Source organism: Kogia breviceps, chromosome 3 (assembly GCF_026419965.1).
Source record: "Kogia breviceps isolate mKogBre1 chromosome 3, mKogBre1 haplotype 1, whole genome shotgun sequence".
NCBI lineage: Eukaryota > Metazoa > Chordata > Mammalia > Artiodactyla > Physeteridae > Kogia > Kogia breviceps.
In genome coordinates, this window is record NC_081312.1 from 186602736 (window position 1) to 186626551 (window position 23816).

The 23816-nt window shown below is 49.0% G+C and overlaps 1 long non-coding RNA gene across 1 annotated transcript in view; it reads left to right on the forward strand.

Moving 5' to 3' along the window:
• The window catches only part of LOC131753264 (uncharacterized), a 62049-nt gene that overhangs the window by 5787 nt on the left and 32446 nt on the right, over positions 1 to 23816 (forward strand). The window contains exon 2 of the long non-coding RNA XR_010839914.1: positions 9398 to 9466. This is a non-coding gene — a long non-coding RNA (uncharacterized lncRNA). The remainder of the gene's footprint in view (positions 1 to 9397; positions 9467 to 23816) is intronic.

Below are 23816 nucleotides of genomic sequence, written 5' to 3' on the forward strand. Positions count from 1 at the left end.
CTGAACTAAACTAAGTCATGATCCCAAACGGGAACTAGAGAGCAGAGACCACCGTTCATTGGTGTCGGGCGACCGCGGGGGTCCCATTTCAGTTGGCCGGCCTTTAAACAGTTCTGTTTTAAATCCGACGACAGTCATCTTTAAACATATTCATATTTGGGTCAGATCACGTGATGAGTAAACCTGATTTTGTTCAGCACTTTATTCCTTTAACTGACCGTACTACCTGATTTCCACACCAGCTCTTCAATGTGGGTATATTTAGCAAATGGCTGTTGCCTTTTCCTCATCCCCTATTTTCCCCTCGAGTCCCTTATGAGCTGTCATTTACCCTCACCCCTCTATTGAAACTGTGCTCTTAGAAATCAGCAAAAACGTCCTTTAGGTCGAATGGAAAGAGCTCGAGCTCTTTTGTGTTGCTCTACCTGAGCCGGTCAGCCCTGTTACCCCTTCTCCTTCGAGGCTCCTCAGCCCTCGGCCTCTCTGATACCATGTGATCATTCCTTCTCTGGGGAAGCGTCCGTCCTCCCTGGAGCACCCTCCAAGGCTTGGCACCCATCTCTAGACGTCATTTTCTCTGTGTGAATCTTGGCTCACGCTCCTATCTTCAGCTGTCAACGTTAGTTATGTCATTCCCAGGTCCACGTCTCCCACGCCGCGTCTCTGAGCTCCCAGCCAGCATCTCCGTCAGCTTCTGAACAATTTCATTTGTTAATTTGCTTTACTCTGGCACCTGAAACTCAGCAGACCACCTGCCCAAATCATCTTCCCTCTAAGTTCACTCTTCCTAAATTCTCTCCCAGCAGCACCATCATTTCATCTCTGAATCAGTGGTCCTTGTAGACTCCTTTCCCCAGACTTTAAGCTCCAAGCGGAGCAGAGGTGGTTCCCACCGTTTTCACCACGACCTCCCTGGAGCCTGGCGCAGTGCGTGGTACCTCGTAGGAACCCAGTACATATTTGCTGAATGATTGAATGAATTTTCTCTTTCGTTCCCTCAGTCATCAAACAGATTAACCCATCAACCAGTCTGAATATATGTAGCTTTGGGAGGCTGTGTAGGGTACCAGTTGAGAGTGGGTGCTCTTGTGATGGACCGCCAGGTTTGAATCTTGCCTCAGCTGCTTCCTAGCTGCGTGATCTTGAGCATGTGACTTAACCTCTCTATAATTTAGTGGGGTTTGGGGGGGGGCAGTGTTCCCATTTTTTTAATTGAAATATAGTTGATTTACAATGTTTCAAGTGTATAGCAAAGTGATTCCATTTTATATATATATATATATAATATATTATACATTTTATATATATATATATAATTTTCCAGATTCTCTTCCATTATAGCTTATTAGTTCCTTGTGCTAATAGAGTTCCCTGGGCTGTACAGTAGGTCCTTGCTGTTTATCTGTTTTCTACACCTTAGTGTGTGTCTGTTAATCTCAAGTCCCTAATTTATCCTTCCTTCCCCCTTTCCCCTTTGGTAACCATAAGTTTGTTTTCTATGTCTGGTATACTTTAGTTCTGCTCATAAAGGGAGGGAAATAACAATACCTACCTGTGTGTGTTGATGTGAGGATTAAGTGAGAGAATGTTTATTAAGTGGATATAGTAAGTGTTCAATAAGCTTTCTGGATGATGGTGATGACAATGTTGGTGATGAAGGTGGTGATGATGGTGTTGATGATGGTGGTGTTGTTGATGAGGATGAAGGCGGTGATTGATGATGGTGATGGTGGTGGTGACGGTGATGGTGGCGATGATGGTGATGATGGTGATGATGAGGATGATTGTGGTGATGACGTTGATGATGACAACAGTGATGGTGACGATGGTGATGGTGATGATGGCGGTGATGTTGATGAAGGTGGTGATGAAGGTGGTGGTGATGGTGATGATGAAGGTGGTGATGGTGGTGATGATGGTGATGATGGTGATGATGGCGGTGATGAAGGTGGTGATGATGGTGATGATGATGGTGATGATGGTGATGATGGTGGTGATGGTGATGGTGATGAAGGTGGTGGTGATGGTGATGATGATGGTGATGATGATGGCGATGATGATGGTGGTGATGGTGATGAAGGTGGTGATGGTGGTGATGATGATGATGATGATGATGGTGATGGTGATGATGGTGATGATGGTGGTGATGGTGATGGTGATGAAGGTGGTGGTGATGGTGATGATGAAGGTGGTGATGGTGGTGATGGTGGTGATGGTGATGATGGTGGTGATGGTGGTGATGATGATGATGATGATGATGGTGATGGTGATGATGGTGATGATGGTGGTGATGGTGATGGTGATGAAGGTGGTGGTGATGGTGATGATGAAGGTGGTGATGGTGGTGATGGTGATGATGGTGATGATGGTGGTGATGGTGATGGTGATGATGATAGTGATGACGATGGTGATGGTGATGAAGGTGGTGACGAAGGTGGCAGGGGAGAGGCATGAGCTGGGCCTGGTGAGGTTTGGAAGCAAGTGAAATGCTGTGAGGAAGGACATCATGTTAGGCTGTGGGAAGCCACTGCAGCAGCTTGCCGAGGTCCAAGGTACGTTCAGGGCAGAAGATGGAGAACTCTGACGGGCATGAAAAGGCAGAACCAAACGGACTCAGTAGGGAAGGGGGCTCCAGCCGGGCCCCTCAAGGCCCCGGGGTTTTCTTGGAGGCTCTCAGAGACTCTGTGGGTGGGGACAGGGGCAGGGTAGGGTGGCTGAAGGATTAGGTGCTATAATATACAGGTGTGGGCTGACTAGAGTGGGAGAATGTGCTAGACTTGTGCAGACTTGAGCCAAGCTGCTCTGCTTTGGTTTTACCTCTTGGTTTTCTACAATCACCTTTGTAGGAAGAGTCTTGCTGCTTTATATAAAAAAGTGAGAAAATCACTGGTGTGGGCCTCGAAGGCGAGCTGAGACGGTTGAGCTTTTCTCTGTCCAGCGCTGGGGAAGCTGATGAGATTTGGATGGCAGAGTAGCAGGACCAAAGCGGCGCTTTGTCCGAACTCTTCTTCGTACAAGTCATTCAGTGGCGGTGGTGTGGCTGGGCAGGGCGACGGACACACTGTCCGCGCAGGAGGGGCCACTGTGAGCTGATTCTCCCTCCAGAACGCGCGCTCTCCGTGCCCTGCTGGGCGGTCTCTCGGCCGGCGGTGCGGTGCGGTCCCAGCGTCCTGCGTGAAACGTGGCAGTCGGGCCCTAACCCTCTGCCCTCAGACTCCGGCCCCCCCATCCGGGTCACCTCGACAGAACTCCCATCTCGTCGTTCCATCCATGTGCCAAAGCCCCCCGTGGCTCTCCCTTGCTTGTTGGAGAAAAAGCAAACTCCCTTGCTTGGCATTCAGGGCTCCACGATGGAAAACATTCTGTTCTTTGAGGCCCCTCTGCTACTAGTCACACCTCTGTCTGCAGCTGGTGAAACCTTCTTAGAGCACCGATACCTCCAAACACAGGGTGTTTATCTTCTGTTGTGCATTTCGTGCCGTGCCCTGGTGCTGGGATGCACCCCCCATACACACACACACACACACACACACGCCTGTACTTAGTTTTCTATCCTTGTAGACTTCACCCAAATTCCCTCAGCCCTCTTGGCCAGGCTTGGTCATAACCGTCTCTCCCCATATGAATTCTCGGAGGAGCCCTGCCTCTAAAACGCTCACTCTGCAGCCGTCAGTACATTAGTGGTTCCAAGCGTCACCCAACATTGTGCTGAGCTCACTGCAGACCAGCAAGCCTCAGTGACTGCGTCCACTGAATGGGGGGCATCCCCGACTCCTTCGCTCCCTCTCTGCCCGAGGCCCCCTCGTGCCCCGCCCAGCCCCCTGCAGGCGGCACCTCCCGCCCTGGCCTCACATCCTCTTGGGTCACGGTCTCGGGAACGCTCAGGGATCTTGTGCAGCTGCCTGTGTTTTTAGAAGTGGCTTGGTTCCAGCCAGCATTCCTTCCCAACTGGGGCTTCTTATGAAATGTCTTCTCGAGAAATGCCAGCAGATTTGAGATTCACCACACCGCTCACCAGAGGAGCCAGAGCCCTGCCTGCCAGGCCTGCTGCCCCGGGCCCGCTTGGCCTGCGTGTCGTTGTCAGAAGCCATCGGGAGAAGCTTCTGACCCGGCAGCGGAGGCCCTTCCCCTCCCCACAGGCAGGAGAGACAAGAACAACTTCAGGACGTGCAGTGGAGGCAGAGAAGAAGCATTTCCTGTTCCACACTTGGCCAGATCCTCGTTTGTCAGCCCCCAAGCAGTACAGCTGCATCTATAAAAAGCACTCTTTGCCCCGAAAGTGCCAACGTTCTGGTGACAGACAGACTTATTATAAACCTGTGTAGCCGGCTTCCTCTTTCAAGACACAGGAACCGTGGCACAGATGGCTTTGTTGTCACTGATGGATGGCCCCCAGGGACTTCGCTGGCCTGTGCCAGGGGTGAGACGTGACAGGGCTCCGGCCTTCAAGGGGCTCCAGGTTAGGAGGGGTGTGGCGGGAGCTGCCAAAGAGAAAATAAAATAACAACAACAAAATAAATAAAATCAACAAGATAACGTTTCTGGCTAGCTCAGGCTGAATGCCAGAGCAGTTCAGAGAGAGTCGCAGGAGCTGGAAGGGGACCGTGGATGTTTTACCAGCAGAGGGTCCAGGAGGAGCGGCTGGATTCTTCCCCAGACGCTGCATCCAAGGTTAGGAAGGTGACCCGACCTGCTTGTAGACGCAGTGCATTTCTCCTCTGAGCAGAGAAAGAGCATCTTTCCCTCCAGGCAGCCCCGCCGTGAGGGGTCAGCTTTGCAGAAGACGGGCCCGAGGGCCCCATCAGAGGACAGCAGAAAGGGGACAGGGGAAGGTCCAGGCTTTGATTCCTGGCCACACTCACCCCGTGCTCTGGGGGAACCCAGATACCAGTGAGGAGGCCAGATACCATGAATGGCCGTCTGAGCCTCAAGTTAAGACGGGCCCACTTCACCTGAGCTGTCACAGGTGGGACAGGTAAAGGAGGGTTACAGGCCACAATATAGGAAGAGCCACCAGCCTAGCTGACAGAAGCATGCCACCTCGGTCGCCTTCTGTGCGGGAATCCCGTATTTTTAGGGGAAGCTCAGGCACAGCTCTCAGTATTCCCACCATGTGGGCGAAGGGAGAAGCATGGAGAAATTCAATCCACGTACAAATCTCAGTCCCAAGTTTTAGTCCTGGTTTCCAGCATCTTCCTCATAAAATCTTTGCCCAGAGGCATCACACAAAGGACAAAATTGTCTGACTTCCACATTGTCTTCTGTCTTCCGTCAGTAAGTTGGCTGACCTTGAACCAGCCCCTTTGGTGCTCACTCTTTCCAGTTGTATAATGAGGACGGCGTTGGTCTGGGAGCCCAGAGGTCACTGCCAGCGCTAACGCTTTACGGGTGTCTCCCAGTAACGCTGTTCCCCCTGCCGGGCTGGGAGGTGGGGATAGCTGAGCAGGCGGCAGGATTGGGCAGTGGTTAGAACTTTGCCTCCAGAGAGGGAGAGACTTGGCTTAGATGTTGGCCCCTCTCCGGGCTCAGAGAGCCGCCTCCTCTGCAGGAGGTCGGCTGTGAGCATGAAACCAGCTAGTTGACCTCCGTCAACCAGACCTACACACCAGGTCAGGCTCGAACTGAGCCAGCACAAAGATTGTCTAAGGGATCCGGGACAGGATCACGACCGTGGCTCCGTCTCAAAATCAGGAGAACGTCAACGTTCTTCGCAAAACAATCTGTCGTAAAGACAACACAGACCCGAATGAAGCCTTTCCGACGTGGACCCGGCTGCCAGGAGGGCCGAGCACTGGCTGGCCTGTGCGGTGACCCTGGAGCTCGTGGCGTGAGAGGTCAGGCTTGGGAGGAAGCCAGCACCTCTCGGCAGCCTGAGGGTGGGCGAGGGCCCTGTGTAACCATCCGTCCAGCTGAGGGGGGGCTGGGAGGCAGACGGGTGAGGGGAGAAGTCCCGCGTGAGACCTTTTCACTTTTCTGTAGAGCGAGGAGTCTAATGGTAAAAAGTGAAAAGAATCACTTCCTTTTCCCCAGGCAGGGGGTGACATCTTTTAAAGAGTTTCTCCTAACTGTTCCCTCGGGGACTAGATCCAAGGCCCCTTTTGTGCTCCCCCTTTAGACTTGATGTTTTAATTGGGAGCACTTAGCGTTGCAAGCATGGGCAGTTTCTGATCGCCCACTGTATCTGAAAGCGGAAAAAGCAACTCTAGTCCCAGCAAGCCCGAGGCTCTGGCTCCACGATGGGCTGTGCAGCTGGCCTGGGCAGGGGCCGGGGAGAGACGCAGGTCCCTTCCTCAGGCCAGGGGCACATCTGTTTCCCACCGAATGGCCCAGCCCCGGGGGTCCTTTTTCAAAGGCTGCCTTATTCCTGGGGCTCCCTCCTATTTTATAGGGCGGCCGCTCCACCCTGGCCCGTCCTCCCGCCCACAAAGCACATCCCCTGCTCTTGGTGAGGCTGTCCTGTCGAGCAATAACAGATGCCCCTTTTTATTCCCAAGGGGACGGGACGAAGGACAAACGAATTACAGCCGCGAAGCCCTCAGTCGGCTTTTCCTGTCCAGTACGCTTCACGTGGGTGGGGGACTGTGTCTCATCTAAGAAGCGGTAAAGAGGGGAATGAGGTTCGAGAGACAGTTACAGGCAATCTAGAGAGTTCTGACATTCCTGAGGCGAGGAAGCACTTCGCTTTGAAGTTTCAGGTCACTAAGCGGGGCTGAACCCCAGGAAGCTGACGCTGCTGGGAACGTCCTGGCCGAGGGACAGGAGCCCCAGGCTGGCCCGACACTCCTGCTGCTTGGCTGGGAAGCCCTGGGACTGGGAAGGCCGCTCATTACTTACGTCTCTGCCTATTACTTGCCGGACGTGGAGGCCCCACGGTGAGTTGCGCTGACATCGAGAAGAAAAGTTTGAGGGGGAAATATTCCGGATAGTGACAAGCTGGGAAGGCTGGAGGGCTACTGATGTTCGTAAGGTTCACGAGGTGTCCTGAAAGGGAGGTTGGGTGGGAAAAGAGTGGCCTGTCCCCTGGCTGGGCTCACTGGCCAGGTGGCCTCCGGCATCGTCAAGGCCACCAGCAGCAGGTTTTCAGACGTCCTACAGAGCACGTGGCGGTCCTAGGGCGCCCCAGAGATTCAGGTCCAGGAGCTCCAGCATCCGCCCAGGAAACGGTCTTCTCTGCAAACGCACCAAGGCTGAGAGCTGGACATAACACACCTATGGCGTTACATCAAGTTCAGGACCCGCTCATTTCTGTCAAGTTCAGGAGCATCTTGTGGTCCAGCAAGTTTTCAAGGAACGGGACATAAATGGAGAGGCATGTGCCTCTCACCCACTAAGGGTAGGTCCGGGACTTGTGGGACCAATGCTTATTCAATTCAGAGATAAGGACAAGAGTGCCACATCATCAGTGCAAAATCAGGGGCAGGGCCTTGGAAGGGACTTGTACGTGGCAGAGACTCTGAAGCTGAAGCGCTTCTAACTTCACAGTAGGTGACCTCTGTCCCCTGCCATGGTTACATCAGCAAAGGGCAGTTAAGTTACTCACTGCAAACGTACCCTCTGGTCATGGAGTCACCGAACGTGGCGACAATGGCCCTTGGTGGCCGAACAGCAACCAAGGCAGCTCCTAGAATCTCTGTTACAGAGGATAAAGCCAAGAAGGCGTGCGTCCCGTGCCCTCCAAGTACACATCTTGCTCCCCAGGGCACAAGTTCCTTGCACCCTTGCCCCCCCCCCCACCGGGGCCGGCGGAGTGCTGGCACAGAGCCAGCTCATGGCTGAAGCGAAGCGTTCAACTAAAGGGAAAACCCCAGATCTCCAGGTGAGAGTGAAATTCCCAGGCTGGGCTCGGAGGTGAGGGGCAGCTCCCTTCCTGTGCCTACGAGACAAGTGTGTTCCTGCTTGGCCTGCGGTGGGATGAGAAACCTCTCCCTTCCTGTCAAGGAGAGGGCTTCTTCTGGGTGGCGTCCAGGGCCACCGAGGACCCCTTAGGCCTGGACTTCCTGGCACGTGGGAATTTTTCTCTCCGGAGGAGGTGGTGCCGGAGAGGCTTGCAGACGTCATCCAGCCGTCGTCCCGTCCCGCGGCTTCCAGCCCCTCGCCCTTGGCTCCCCTGCTGAGTGTGGACAAGGAGGCCCCTCCCTGCGCTTCCTGGAGGTGGTGCCTGGACCAAGTGCTTTCCCCTGTGGGAGACGGAATGATGAAGTTCTCTCTGCCTCCGCCTATGAGCTGACGGGGAAGACCCCCTTCCAGCGGGAGCTCCCTTACGAGGGCACCCCTACCGTGTCTGCACCTTCTCAGCGCCTTGCGCCCCATGCCAGGCTCACCGCCCCGGACCCCCTTCTCATCGCACCCCCTGCCTGCCTGGAAACGAAAAGTGATCCACAAGGTGAAAATCAGGCAACGTAGAGATGCGTGTCCTTTCAGCGTCGTGCTGGAGCCTGATCCAAAGGCCCTTCCAAGGATGATTCAAAACCCATGCCTTTGCGGGGCTAACCATTTGCTACAGATCGGGACCTACATTCACCGAAGTTACTTGGAGATTTCTGCCAGACAGTGACGCAAATTATTTCTGTCGGTTAGAAAAGGCAACCCCGAAAGGTACGGCTACATGGACGTAAACCGATTTGGAGAACTCTAACCTGGTGTCTAATTCCGTGGCTGTAAATACTGTGCTTCAAACGCTCTTTAAATCAGCTCGTCCGTTTGTTTCCTCATTAACGAGTTAAATAAATCTCTGACACAGGTTCATTCTGTTTTTATGCGTTTGTGTTTTTAACATTTGGGAAATCTGACACTTTTAGAGATGGTTTCATAGAAAGGCCCACGTGGGCTTCCTTGTTGAGGCCCATTAAACTGTGTCGCCCCCAGAAGAGCCCCATGTTCTCCTTGGCCCCAGGCATGCGCTTTCCTGGGTCCCAAAGTCAGTCTCTAGGAGCAAGAGAACGCCATCTCTGGTGACTCTCTGGTTTTCTGGGGTTTCTTGGATTTTTGGTTTCCCTGTTTCAAATTCTGATTCTGTGTTTCTGCTTTTGTTTCTGGTCTGTGTAACAGTCTCCTTCCACCGCTGGTTCCAGTGTAACCAGTTTTTATCTTGGGTCACTAGTTGGCCTTGACATTCTCCTCATGCATCAGGGAACTCTGGGTCTGGGCCACACTGTCTTCAAGGCCGGCGGGTGTCAGACCACTAGGCTGGTCTCCACCACACGGGGAGAGCGCACCCTGTGTAGTTGTGAACTTGGTCTGCGCACAGCTGCTAAGTTAAGCCCCCTTGGCGAAAGCACGGACTGGAAATCCGGCTTTATGGGCTGATTCCCTTGGTGACCCATTACGGTCTGTTGGGTTGGGTGGATGATGGGAGAATCTAGTTTGTTAATTTTTTTGTTGTTTGTTTATCTGTTAGGAATCAAATCGATTAAGAAAATAGTTCACGCCCACTGGAAAGGAGGATGGCTCTTTGAGAACTGGATGGGTGAGTTTCACTATTCCTGTGATTACCTTTGACCTGCAGCTCAGAGTATAGAAGTACAGCTGCAAGTTCTCGGTGGGTGTATATATCTGTCACGGGGAACAACCTCTGTTTCTCACTGTGACCGTGTGAAATATATTCTGGAGAATAGTAATGAATGTGAGGATATAAATTTGATGATGTATTTTCTAAAAGAAGTTCTATTCAGATTGGTTTCTAGAGAATTGTAAACACTTACCTATATCTAATATTCCCTGAATTTCTAGAAAATAAAGAAACTGAACTTCTAGTACTTTAGATGTGCTGGTCTTTTAAGGAAAAAAAAAAAAAAGGCCCTCTTACAGAAACTGCTAGTTCAGAAATCTTTTAATTAAGAATCTCGGTTCACATAAGCAAGGTGACTTGTTAAGTAAATCAAACTGGTTTAATAATTTTGGTTTAAAAACCAGCTGCATGACTTTTCCTCGATTTTATAAGCGTGGACTATAATATCCAAGGATACATTTTACTTAAAGGTTTGGGTTTGTTTTCTCATGAAGAGACGACTTATCATGTAAACTTCCTGAAGTTTTTTTTTTTTTTTTTTTTTTTTTTTTTTTTTTTTACTGGTTTCCTGGTCAGGTAAACTAACATTACTTCTATGTAATGTTTAAATTAAGAAAAGTATAAAATTACATGTTCAACTAATTTGAATTCTAGTTCTGACAATTTTTATATCAACTTTTACTATATTCTATAGTGTACCAGCTTAAATATAATTCTCAAAATCCTTAGTTAACCTAAAACCTTGAATTAATATTAAATCAAGGTAATTAATGGACAGTTTTTGGATGCCTGAACAATTTTTTTAAATAAGATAGACTGTTGAAACACTGGTCCGACTGTAATTTAGAATATACAGCCTCCTTTTCACCAGGATGAATTAGGCAAAGTAATTGTGCAGCCAAGGTCATGCCTGGAATGTCACCATTAAAAATTTTTATTTTATCAGATATGTATGTATATATATCTACATAATTGCTATATAGATAGATATAGAAGTTTTTTTTTAACAAGGAGCCTGTATTTTCATTTTGGACTGAGTTCTGCAAATTATATGATCAGTTCCGTATGTATTTGTGTGCGTGTGTCTGTCTGCACATACACGTATATGTATTCATATCTTTGCTTGTTATTGTTATATATAACAATATATATAAGCTGTTCCTTTGGGTTTTATTTATCAAACATGTTCATTTTCTGCCATTTTATAAAGATGTGTAAGGATGTAGGTAGCTGTAGGGGATCCTAGTAGGTGTGTTTATGAGATTTGCGGATCTGCTGAAATACTTGTGTAGGATAGAGAATTTTCAATTACTTACCTCTAAGTTTTCTCTCTGCTTCAAGTTATAGTTTATATGAATATATAATCAATATGATATGTTTATCTGAGACTGTATGAGGAATAATAATGGCAAATAAACACAACTGTATGTGCAAAGTAATAAAATGTGGTTTTGCTTTTCAAGAGAGAAAGAGGATAGCTTTGTATTAAAGTGTCAGGTGGCTCCAGGATGTGGAGGAGTTTAGTGAAGGGTAGAATGCTAGTGGCTGCAGCACCTGTGGAAGGTGTGGGTGGAGGTGATTGATTTGCCTTGGATTATAATACCTGGAAATAAAAAAAAATCTACAGAAGCGTAAGAGTGTGTCTGAATTTGCCAAAGTCTACTCAGTTCTCATGGGTTTATCCATAAGATAATTTTATTAAAAGTTCTGTGACTCCCTTCCTGGTAATAGACCCATGGAAAACTAGAATTTGGTTTCCTTTCTGTGAAAATGACTATAGGTCTTAGAATATTTTATCTGCTCATAATAAGCAGTAGCAAAAGATCTTTCTTTACCTTTATCATAATTTTCCTAGGCAAGCGAGATGCCATATGTGAGGAATAACTTTTTGTGCTTTGTGCTGACTTTTACCTTGATTATTTTTAAACTTTCAAAGTTCCTCACATCTGAAGGAACTAAGACCCCTAACAGTTGTGTTATCTTCTCAGTGTATTTCGAAATATCATATTATCATTTTGATTAATAAGTAGTCAAGCTAAAATCACATTTTTCCTAGGTAACTATGATCCTTTCAGAATCCCCTCTAATAACTTTAAAACTTAAATGAGAAATTAAATTTTGCCCCCCGCACTATTTAATATTTTTAAATTTCAGAATAGATTTTACACCTAAACTATATATGTTATTTCCCAGAAGGTCCCTGGGGAATTACAAAGATTCATTCTTTCATATTATCTACAGATGGATGATAGAAATAATTGGGCTTGTTTGTATGTTGTCTCTTACCTATTTGGTAAATAGGTCAACACTGTAACAGGAGCTACACAGGAAGACTGTCAAATGAAAAGAGAAGTCAGGTTGCCCAAGTTAATTTTTCACAGGTAGCATGTTATTGATATAAATATATTTCAGAGATTTTACATTTGACAGGAACTCCTGCACGTCTGCCAGTGCCCTCACTGCCTGTAATACATCCCTCCCCTGAAGGTAGCCACGAACCAGAGCCTTGTGGACCACTGAGGTTGTTAGACTTAGTAACTGTAATAAATTAACCATCACTATTCAGAGTTTTTCTCAACATGTGGTTTTTGCTCTCCCCTCGTATTTTCCAGAATTTTCTATAATATCCAGGTTAGCAATCGGATCTTTAACAAAGGATAGTCTCGAAGCATTAGTGGAAAGGCTTACAGCAGGTGCGCTAAACTATTGATTCTTGGCAAAATACACTCACGCGTACAGGTTTGGGAGTTTAATTAAGGTGGCATCACTTACGCAGCTCTGACAGCTTGCATCAGACGAGAGTCACGTTTCTCAGCTCTCTCCAGTCCGAAAGCAAGTAACTTTGCAAAAGCAGCTTGCTGACCCGTGAGCCAGTGGTACAAGAATTAGTTAAGAGAACTGAATGGACAGATGAGGGACATTTAATTGTGTGGGGTCTTTTAAGGAGTATTGAAATTGTTTTTAATATTTTATCATTTGACGTCTGCATGGGGGAACTCTTCTTTTTCGTGGTAAAATACGCATAACAGAATTACCACGCTAACCATTTCAAGTGTGCCACCGCACGGCATCGAGTGCATATTCACAATGTTGTGCAACCGTCGCTACCGTCCATCTGCGGGGCTTTTCGTCGCCCCTGACAGACGTTCTGGACCCGTTAAACGGCACCTCTCACCACCCGCCGTCCCAGCCACTGGTACCCACCATCCTACTTTCCGTGTTCGTGAATGTGATTACCTAGGCGCCTCACATAAGTGGTATCATACAATATTTGGACTTTTGTGACCGGCTTATGTCACTTAGCATAATGTCCTCAAGGTGCATTCATGCCGAAGCCTGTGTCAGAATTTACTTGCTCTTTGGGGCTGAATAATATTCCGTTGTATGGCGAGGCCGTGCTTTGTTTATCCATCCAACTGTCCGTGGACTTTTGGGGTTGCTTCTTCCTTCAGGTTCAGAAGCCGCCCCTTTCCCCATTGTTCTGACAGTTGAGGCAGGCTTGTCTTTGCCATAATCTATGAAGGTCGTCCATTTCCTTTGTCTGCCAGGGCCGGCTGTCCTGGGCTTTACGTAGCTGGCACCAGCTTCCAAGCTCACTCATCCTCAACTCCTAGAATGTTAGAGCTCAGCGGAACGCCCGCCTTCCCTCGGTTACAAAGAGAAGCTGAAGCTGAAAGAGAAAAGGTTCAGGTAGATACGCTAGAAATACTGTCATTTACGTCTGGCCGTGTATTGACATGCGATCTCTTCCTGTCCGTGTATCATTTTTCCATATGTTTGCATCTTAGACTGTAAGTTCCAAGGCTGTAGGGACCATATGTATGATTTCTCTCCCTGCATCTTGACTGCTTCCCCAGAGGTGAACGGGTGTCGTGTAAGTACTTTTCGATGGGGATGAAACAAAGGAAGAAATGTTTCTGGAAGCAGACATCCTGGAAATTTCCAGAGAACTCTGTTCAGAGGTCAGAAGGTGACCATTCCTCTGTCTGAAAAGAACCCTCCCTCCTTGGGGAGATGTTTCAGCTCATCCCTGGCTTTAAGCTCGGCCCAGATGCCTCCCTGAGGCTCTTCTTGGGGAAGTATTATCAGTGTCACTGCCTAGGAAGATTTTTGCTTGGAGAAAACATTTTTGTTACTTTTGGCAGACATAGCTAGAGAACGGCCAAGAAAGGATGTGACATGAAAATTCAGCAATTTAATTCTGAAAACCCCGTGGTTTCAAGGCTGTTCATTTCTTGTTAGAGCTTTGTTTTTCCCCTTTGCTCTTAACAAGTGGACTTCCAGGGGAATATTTCTTCTTACAAATTAAGGAAATTTTCAGAGCCAAATTTCAGGTCTTTCCTGGTCTGAAATAAAAAACAATGAGAGGATAGTGGGCTCGGCTTTGAATGGTAGCCAGGGACACTACCCAGAAAGAAGACTATTATCACACTTCCTAACAAAGCAATGCTATTTTTGAAAAACAAATTCTTCTGTTATTGAGGAAAATCTAACACTTTTATGGAACCTCTACTTGGAGGTTCTCGTAAACATAATTTAAACTTTTAGAGGGGATGGGAATATGGCACCGTGCAGGGAACAGATTTCTTTCTAAAGCAAATTTGGAGCCAAAGCGAGAGATGCAGGTATTACGGTATCTGACCCCGTCCTCCTTGAGGTCTCCCGGTGTAGTGAACGTAGCCCAGCTGTCCTTGACTCCTGGCTCCTTGTCACCGAGGGGAAAGTCACCGCGTGAGCCTCAGCTTCCTCTTTGGTGAGACGGGGTCATCACACCAAACTCACTGCGGTGCTGGGAGGAGCGATTAAATAGGAGGAACAAGAACAGCTAATAGTTTTGAGAGCTTACTACGTGCCAGGCGCCCGTGTAAGGACTTACCTGGCACATATTCTATCATTGACTCCTCACGACCACCTCCGATGCAGAAACTATTTTCCTTCACCATCTCACAGACGCCTGTCTGTAAGACTGAAGCACAGAGAGGGCAAGTTACTCGCTCAAGGTCTCCCAGCTAGTGAGTGACGGAACCCATGGTCAAATCCCGGCCGTCTAGCTTCAGGACTGTGTACCCAGACACTGGGCGACGTTCCACGCCCAGACTGCACGCGTGGTTGTATCTAATACAGTGTCAATTATGGTGAGTGTTCAATTAATTTTATTTGGATCCGAACAATTCAGGCACAAACCTATCATTTCTATACGCCGCAGAGACCTCAGCAGCTAAATACCAGTACTATCTGTGCTATGAACAGAGTCGAAGAAAAATATCTTAAAAAATATATACATTATTCACAAAATGCCATGCTGTCACACCTGGGCTAAAATAAATTCACAAAAAACCTTCAAATGATAAAACGACCTCTTGGGCATCAGGTGGTGCTTCTCTCTGTTCGCTGGATCCCAACTTCTGTGTCCCTTCTTCTACCACACCTTCTAATGCACAGCATTTTCTCAGTAAAAAGCTGTCTTTGATTATACATGCATTTCTGAGTAGGCCTCTGGCTATTTATAAGTAGAGTTGCCCTTTATTTACCTTTATTTACGTTCCACTTACCGTTGTCCCCTGTGTACAGGACCCCATGCCAGGTCGATCTTAACAAGATCAGGAAGATAAGGCAGGTCCAACGGGAACTTAAATCTTAGTGATCGAGTTACAAGCCTATGCAGAGAATTTAATGTACTAGCTTATGCCCTCTTTGGAACCTGTCTAAGCTTTACCTGCTCTGAGCTGCTCTGAGGTACCACGGGGTCGCCCTCAAAGAAAGAGTTTCTTTTGACTGCGGTCAGTCTCTTTGAATTCCACTTCTTCTCCCTAAGGACACCACCAGCTCTTTGCTCTTGGGACTTTATGAAAAGATAAAGGGATTGGTTTAGTTGAATCTGATCTGCCTTCCAGTTCATGGAGAAGCTACTGCTCTTTGTTCATCCGGTTGTTATTATCTACGACGTGCAGGGCCTTTCAGATACAATAACAGCCAAGCAGAGCTCCCGCCTGCAGGAAGCCTACAGTCTGGGGCAGGGATGCCCCGAGCTGTGACCCGTGAGATCAGTTTGGCCCTCCACCTGCTTATGCAAATAAAGTTTCATTAGAACCAGCCCCACCCATTCACTGAAGGATTATCCGTGGCTGCTTTTGCAGCCTTAACAGCAGTTAAGTAGTTGCAACAGAGACTTTAGGGCTCAAGAAACCTTAAGATACTTCCTATCTGACCTTCCACAGAGGAAAAGTTGCCAACCCCTGGTCTAAGGGGAGCCCTATGAGAAGTGTTATATAACTGGCATATCATGTAACTCGCACAATAACCAAGTAGGATTATGATATATAACCACAACACAATTGTGTTTTAAGATTTATTCCGTGGGAGGAGTTATTCTCCTGTTGCTGGATTAAAATCTGAGCTGTTTAAAAGCATTTTCTCAAATAATAAAATTCTGCCAGTCATTTTAAGTTGTAAAATACAGGCCGCATTCTTTTTTTTTTTTTTTTTTTTTGCGGTACGCGGGCCTCTCACTGCTGTGGCCTCTCCCGTTGCGGAGCACAGGCTCCGGACGCGCAGGCGCAGCGGCCACGGCTCACGGGCCCAGCCGCTCTGCGGCATGTGGGATCCTCCCGGACCGGGGCTCGAACCCGCGTCCCCTGCATCGGCAGGCGGACTCCCAACCGCTGCGCCACCAGGGAAGCCCTAGGCCGCATTCTTGATGGCCAATCCCACGTAACAATAAAAGTGTCCGACACCGTGCCGAGTTGCAATCCCTTTCCTGCTGGTGGCCTCTGCCTCTTGGGAAATGACTTCTTCAGGCTTTGTCCCCCAGCCTCTGTCTTTCCGGGGCTGGTGCTGGCTCGCGGGGGGCGGGAGTGTGGACGACGGGCCAGAGGAGTAAAGAGAGTTTTTACTTAACTGACACGGTCATGACCTGGCTCTGGGCTTTCTGAAAGTTGGCAGCTGTTGAAAGCTCTTTATCTTGTGGGGCACTTTGGAGGGTTGTTTGGAGACCCTGTTTCTCACCCCCGCCCAACGCCCACTCCAGAGATCTCATACCTGGGTGGATGCTTCTTTGCTTTAGGTAAAGTTTGATGACTTGTCCTAAGCTGACATCGCTGGGCTCTTTTGGTCTTGCCCACATCAGGTCCACGGAAAGCCTCTCCTTCCATCTGTGCCAACAAACTCTGCACACGCAGGCGGATCCCAGAGCCCCCACCTCTGTTCAGACCTGCCCGTCAGCATCTAGCTGGCCTGTCTTCTCACCTGTTTAGATTTCTCAGTGGACAGTCAGACAGCAGCCTAATCTACCGTGTCCGCCAGCCCCAAGTCCAGGGACGCTACTGAAGTCTCCGGGGAGCACCTAGAGCCACCCGTTCTCTGCAGATGCTGGGGGTACATCCCCCACCTTTCCTGTTTGCGGGGGAGGCCTCCTAGCACAGCTTTCTCCAAAGAAGTTGTTCTCACATATCCTCCTTCTTCAAATCGACTTTTGACTTATTCTATAGCCTCCAAGTGAGGGCTGGGACTTGAGAGTTTAACCAGTTTTTGGTTAATCCTTTTTACAAGTTCCCACCTGGAAACTGATACTTACTGTATCTTGGTGAGTCTGTCAGAACTTCCAATTTCATGTACTATACAGTTAGACTGAAGGTATTCTGACCAAACGAGAAACAGGTGAATCAAGGTGAGGTTGGATCCAGAGCCGAGTCCGGTTTCTAAGGTAAAGAAGAAGAGAAATGAAGGCACTGCATTTCCATACCTGTGAGACGAGGGCTGGAAGCGCTTTTATCTACATTCTAGAGCTCAGGGTGACTTTATTCGTACAGAAGGCTTGCGGGTGTACATCCGAGGGAACTGGCACTGGGTTCTCTCTTGAGGGTAGGATATTAAGGCAGAGTGGACCTACTTGCATTTGTGAAAGTTCACTGTGGCCACAGTTTGAAGAGTGGATCGAGGGGATGGAGGTTGGAGACCCAGGAGAGGTTATTATGGTAATCCAGCCGAGAAGTCATGAAGAGGTAAATCACTGCATTGGCGCTGGGAATGGAGAGGAGAAGGCAACGTTCAAAGCGGTGCAGAGGCAGAGTCCCTCCGGTAACAGACGACAGATTGGATGTCCAGGGAGGGGTTAAAGGTGACTTCACGTTTCTGCCTTGGGCAACTGGGAAAATTGTAATTCTGCCCACTGAGATGCAAAAGAGCAGATCTGTGGGGAAAAGACACCTATTTCTTTGATGGCCAAGGAGGGCGTTTATGGAAGAAAGGCAGTGAAAAGACATCGTGGAATGGGTTAGACTAGGTTAGCTGAACCAAAATATCCAGAAGGGAGGAAATTCTGAGTACGGCTTAAATCTTAAACTGGACTCTGTATTAATTCTTTATACCAATAATTGCCCACTGGACTGTGGCTGCTTAATCTTCACCGTGGACGATAAAATTACGGTAGCACTGTTAGATTATTGTGAGTTCTTAACTATTAATCCTATCTGGTAGTAGGAGGAAATGACATTAAAAACTACAGATAAAAAAAGGGTGCCCTACTAATCTTTCTACTACGTCTCTTTCTTTGCATTTTCTTCTATCTCCTTTTTCATCTGCACACTCATTGCTCCTTTACATCAAGCTCCCTTGGGAGACGAAAACGCAATAAGGCTTCTGCCACATACCCACCCCCCGGGGACAGGCACGTGATTAGGTCAGCCAATTAGAATCCCCCAGCCCTCTTGCACCCAGTGATTGGTCCAGGAGTAAATCTGGGTCCCAAGCAGCACTGATCAAATTCTCCCCTTTGGCGGCTGTAAGGATGCTGGAAAAGAGCATCTGTCTTTCTGCCAGGGCTGCTAAGCATTTCAGGGGGAGAATCTGTGGTTGCTGGGCACCATTTTGTCTCCTCGGATGAAAGCTCGAAGCAAACTCCAGCTCTCAGTTTCCCAGTTACACTAGCCAATACGTTTCTCCTTCCTCTCCTCTAAAAATGTAGTTTGAGATTTTTAATGTACTTTGAGATTTTTTTCACTTGCGAGAGAGCTCTGACAAGCTTCCTTTGTGCCAGTGGACAAAGCCTGTGGCCCTTCCTTTTTATAGCCAAGTAATGTTCCCCATTTTGGCTACCTGTTGATCAGTTGATAGACTTTTGGGGTGTCTCCACTTTGAGGCTCTTATTAAAAATGCTGCTATGAATATTTGTACAGATGTTTTTGTGTGGACATACGTTTCAGTTCTCTTGGGTATCCGTCGGGGAGTCAAATTGCTGAGTCATGTGGTAGCTCTGTGTTCAAGCTTTTGAAGAACTGCCAAGGTAGTTTTCCAAAGCGCCTGCACCGCTTTCCATCCCACCAGCATGTGTGAGGGTTCAAATTTCTCCACATCCTCACCGACGCTTATTATCACCTGTCTTTTTGACTTTGTCATCCTGTTGGGTATGAAGTGGTATCTCACTGTGGTTTTGATTTACATTTCCATGAGGGAATATTTTCATGTGCTTATTGGCCTCTTGTAAACCTTTTCTTGAAAAGTGTTTAATTCTTTGTCCATTTTAAAATTGAGTTATTTGCCTTTTTATTGTTGGGTTGTAATTTTTCCTCACCTATTCTGGATACAAGTCTCCTATTACCTATAGGATTTGCAAATAAATAAGTTCTCCTATTCCGTAGGTTACTGTTTTACTTTCCTTATTGTGTTCTATGAAGGACAAAATTTAAAAATTTTGATGGCGTGCAATTTATTTTTCTTCTGTCACTTGTGCTTATGGTGTTATATCTAAAAGAGCCATTGCCTAAACCAAGATCACAGAGGTTTACATGTATGATGCTTTCTTCTAAGAGGTTTACAGTTTTAGGTCTATGATCCATTTTGAGTCAGTTTTGTACCCTACTGCGTCTTGCCTCTCTCTCTTTTTGTGCTCGTCCAATTGCACGGTGATTTCTGGTACACAAGCATCCTAGGTATATTTTTTTAGAGAAGGTTAAAAAATATGGATCCCCGAAAGGACTCTGAGGTTAAATAAACTTGGAAAAACGTGCACAGTAAATTCCCCTCTTCGAGGTGCACAGTACGTACTTGCCCTTTGAAGGCTTGAAGCAGACAGCAGCAGAAGAAACTGCCGTGTTTCAGTTCCTCCCGTGCTTACAGATACCGCAGGCTGTTGGATGCCGTGCTGTGCCCCCCAGATGCCCCTTTGGAGGAGGACTCACTGCCCAGCTGCTGGCAGTGCCCCTGGGGGCACCCTCAGCGGTTGGCCACCTTTGGTGATTGGCTTTGCTGAACTGAGCGACCTCGTCCAAGGTCACGCTTCCTTCCGGGGATGGGCCACAGCCAGACAGTGATTGGCCTGGGGACGTAAAGGCCTGGCTGTCTCCCCACCCTCGGGACGGCTTTGGAGGCTCACGCCGCCGTCAGAATCCCCGCGGCGCCATCTGAGGCCGCCCCGAAGACCGCACGCCCGCTCGCCCCCCCCCGTCTGATCCCGCCTCCAGCCCAGTCCTTCTCTTCCCCAGGCGTGGGCCCTAAGAGCGTGCCCTCAGAGTCTCCTTCTGTGCAAAAGTGCACCTCAGCAGCTGCTTCTAGAACCCAACCTGTGACTAAACAGAATTTCCCAAACATACTGGAATATGGAATCTTAATTTTTATGAGACACCTACCCCCTGGGGAACATTCAAGAACACAATTTTGGGAAATGTAAATCCAGCAGAGGCAAGGCTTGCAGCCAAAAGAACCGATGTGTATTCAGACTGGTCTGTTGACCGGCTATTTTGATCTTGATCAAGCTTCCTATTCTGCCGGAGCGTCAGTCTATCATCAATAATAAAATGAGCACAATAAAATCCACATTACAGGAATGCGAACAGGCCTACCAGTGCTTAGGCGATCTGTCCAAAAGGCTCCATGAAGCAGGCATTTTTGCCTGGTTTATATACTACTATGTCCCAGGTGCCTAGAACTGTGTCTGGTACGTAGTAAGCATTCGATAAATATTTGAATTCATTAAGTAAACAGCACACATCAGACCTTGAAAGTTTTTATCGAGGTATCTTTCCAGTCCATATTGTTGAATCGGTCATTTATGAAAAGAAAAACTGAAGATTAGTTTCAAAAGATCTTCTTGCTGACCTTTCCCATACTGACGGGGGAGCCATAAAAATATTGGCGCCATCACTGCTGAGGTTTCGTGGGCAGCGCCCACACACCTTTAAGTACAGCTCCCCGTTTAACTTGCTGACCTTTCCTGTAATTTTTGGTGTAGGTCCTATTCTCAAGCAAATAAGCTAAAGAGCCACTTGCATTGACAGTTGTACTAGAGTAGAGCAAGCTTCATAAAGTCCCAGTGAAATGAATTCTGAAGGCTTATTAATTTGAATTGTAAAATATCTTGAAGCTTACTGAGAAGAATCAAGATGCCATGCCATGCTGGCCTGCGGTAGCACGAACAGGACCAAGCAATTCCAGCTTCATTCAGCACGTGCCAAGGCTTATGTCGTGAGGAGTAATTCCCTAGGGGCATCAGAGAGCAACAGTGGACAGAATTCTTCGAGGCGGCATTGTCTGAGCCGGACTTCATGCATGATTTTGCCAGAAGACATAGTCTCTTTCCGTAGGAAGACTTCGGCCGTCAGCAACAGGAGGACTAACACCCTTCTAGAACCAGGAGAGGTTTGGGGTCTTGCTCTTGGCTCTCAGGCATAATTTCGTGGGAGAAAAGCACACCACCACAAACTTCTAGAAGAAGAACAAATAAAAGATCCATGTGGAGAGAGCCCATCAAGTAGAAAAGGGACCCAGAAGGAGGCTACTAATTGTAGCTTGAGCTTGGAAAGGCGTCTCGAAGGAGCTGTCACCTGAATTGTGTCTTGAAGACTGACTATAATTTCTGATGGAGGGGTTGTGAGGGCGGGGCATTCCAGGAACAGTACAAAGGGTACGATCTGGAAACGGATGGAGACAGGATACTGGCACCAAAGGCTAATAGGATACTGGCGTCTAAGGCAATGAGAATGCACCAGTGCTGCTGGGAATTAAAGACTTACGAACATTTCATTACCTGTGATCGGTCACCGAGTTAGGAATTATCTCTTCCAGTTCTCTCACAGTGTATCTCCTGTCCCAAGTCTTCAGCCAAATTGTAGACCACCTGAGGGCAAGTATAAAAGCACATAGCAGAAATACCTTACCTGAAGTTCAGGTTTCTGGCAGATTTGCATCTCCAGAATAAAACCTGGAGTGTCAAAATAACTGAAAATGAAAGAGAAGGAGAGAGAGAGGAAAGAAAAAGAGGAGGAGGAGGAGGAAGGAGAAAAACGAGAGAGCAGAAGGGCCTCCAGGAAGTCAGTAAAACCGCATTGCGAAGTGTGGGTTTTGGAGCGCAGCAATCTAGGCTGGCCTCCTGATTCTGTCACCTGGTAGCTGTGGGGACTCACTAAGTCCCATCTCCTCCTCTGCAAAATGGGCATCACAGCCTCGGCAGCCCAGGCGCGGCCCCCCGGGGCGGGGGGGCACCAGACAGAAAAGCTCTCAAAGCCTGTCGTGTGTGACCTCAGTGGGGAGGCTCAGCCTGTGCTACCCGCTCCGAGAAGCTGCTCGCTGCTCGCCGTACCTCCTGGTACTGAAGCGCGCGGCTCTTCTCACGAGACAAGTTCCTCTGTTCTCACGCCGTGTACTGGCTGCGCTCACGTGAGAGCTCTGCTCACCTTGCCTCTTGGGCGCTGGCAAGGCTGGTACCCGGGCAAGGCTGTTAGCACGGGGAGAGTCTCCGGGAACCGAGCACGGTTGCCAAGAGGCCGGCAGCGGGGGGCGGGGCCCGCGGCGCAGACGTGTGTCCGGGTGTCCGTGTGTCCGCAGGTCGCACCGCGCCCGCTCGGCCACATCTTCAGCCGTCAGGAGGGCGCAGTCGAGGTGGTCAGGGTGTCCCGAGTTGATAGCAAAGGCCGAATTCCTTCATTCGGCCCAAGTACCTTCCGCAACCAGGACATCAGCAATGACGTGGGATGATAGAGAGGAATGCGACGCTCGTTTTAAACGGAGCTGGCAGCAAGTCGGGCACTCTACGCACAGCCGGGACATTTTCCACTCGAAACAGTCAAAGCGAGCGAAAGCTGGAGTCATCTGAAAAAAGAGGAAAAAACCTTGCTTACGGAGGAGGCTTATTTCCCAGCCTGTGGATAAGGCTTGCGGATGGCCTGTTTCCCAGCAGCGTTCACGACGCGTCGTCAGATCGGCTGAGCAAGGCGAGGACCAGGGGCCCGTGGGTGGGTTGCCGGTTGAACGCGCTCTGCTTTGCTTTTGTTTTGCGCAGTGAAACAGGTGAGCACCGTTTTTTCCTCCGCTGGTAACTCAACTTCGTCGCAGAGAACGGGCCCTCCCTCCCCACCCCCTGTTGCAAGTCCTGGCGCTGCCGTCCTGAGCCTTCCGGGCTGGACGCGGGGGGGGCGTCGTCAAGCCTCTTCCCCGCCCCTCGCCACCTTGTCCAGATGGCCGGCCCGGAGTCGACAAACCCTTTTCTGGAACATTTGGTGCATTCGTCCCCTTCTCCTCATTCCTACTTAAGCAGGTGACCCTTTTCTACCCGGATGGTTGCACCAGCCTTTCAGAAGGCGGCTGTGCCCCATTAACCTTTAAATGCATCCAGCCCTACGCCCTACCGGGAGGTGTTCCTCCGAGAATCCGGCTGGGCCCCGCCCGCACCCCGATCGGCAGCACCCCTCCTGCAGCACCTCCAGCCACTGCTTCTCGGCAACAGGGTCAGGGCACGCTTCTCGGAGGTATTGTTGGCAGGGGCAGGGTCACTTCCGGGCAGGACACTCAAGCGCTGGGGCGAGACCCTCCAGAGCTTTTCTTTTCCTTCTCCCACGGTGGCCGGTGTGCCCCAGGCGGCGGCAGCCCCACGGGCCTGAGCGCTGGGGGAGGGGCGGCGTAAGGACGGTGTGCGGTGCAGCTGCAGCTGTCAGTGCAACACACTTGGCAAGTCCAGCTTGTGCTCTTAGGCCTGCGGGGTTTAGGGGTCCTTTATCACAGCGGCAGCACTGAGTCCATCCCGACTGACGCAAGCCTCCCAAAGGCTTCAAAGAATCCCCGTTACTTTGCGACTCTCTCTGAAACCCCCTGGCACGGCACTGAAGGCCCCCGAGGCAGATCTCCCTTCCCGCTTGCTCCGCCGCGATGCCCCTTTACGCACTCTGCGTCTCACTTAAACTGGCCCGTTTCTGCCCCCCGAGACTCTCCCCCTCCGTCCCTCTCCTCACAGGATACGCTCCTAATATGCTTTTCCCCCATCCTTCCCCTCACCACTCAAAATCTGCCCACCCCTGAGCACCTCCCTCAAACCTACTTTTTA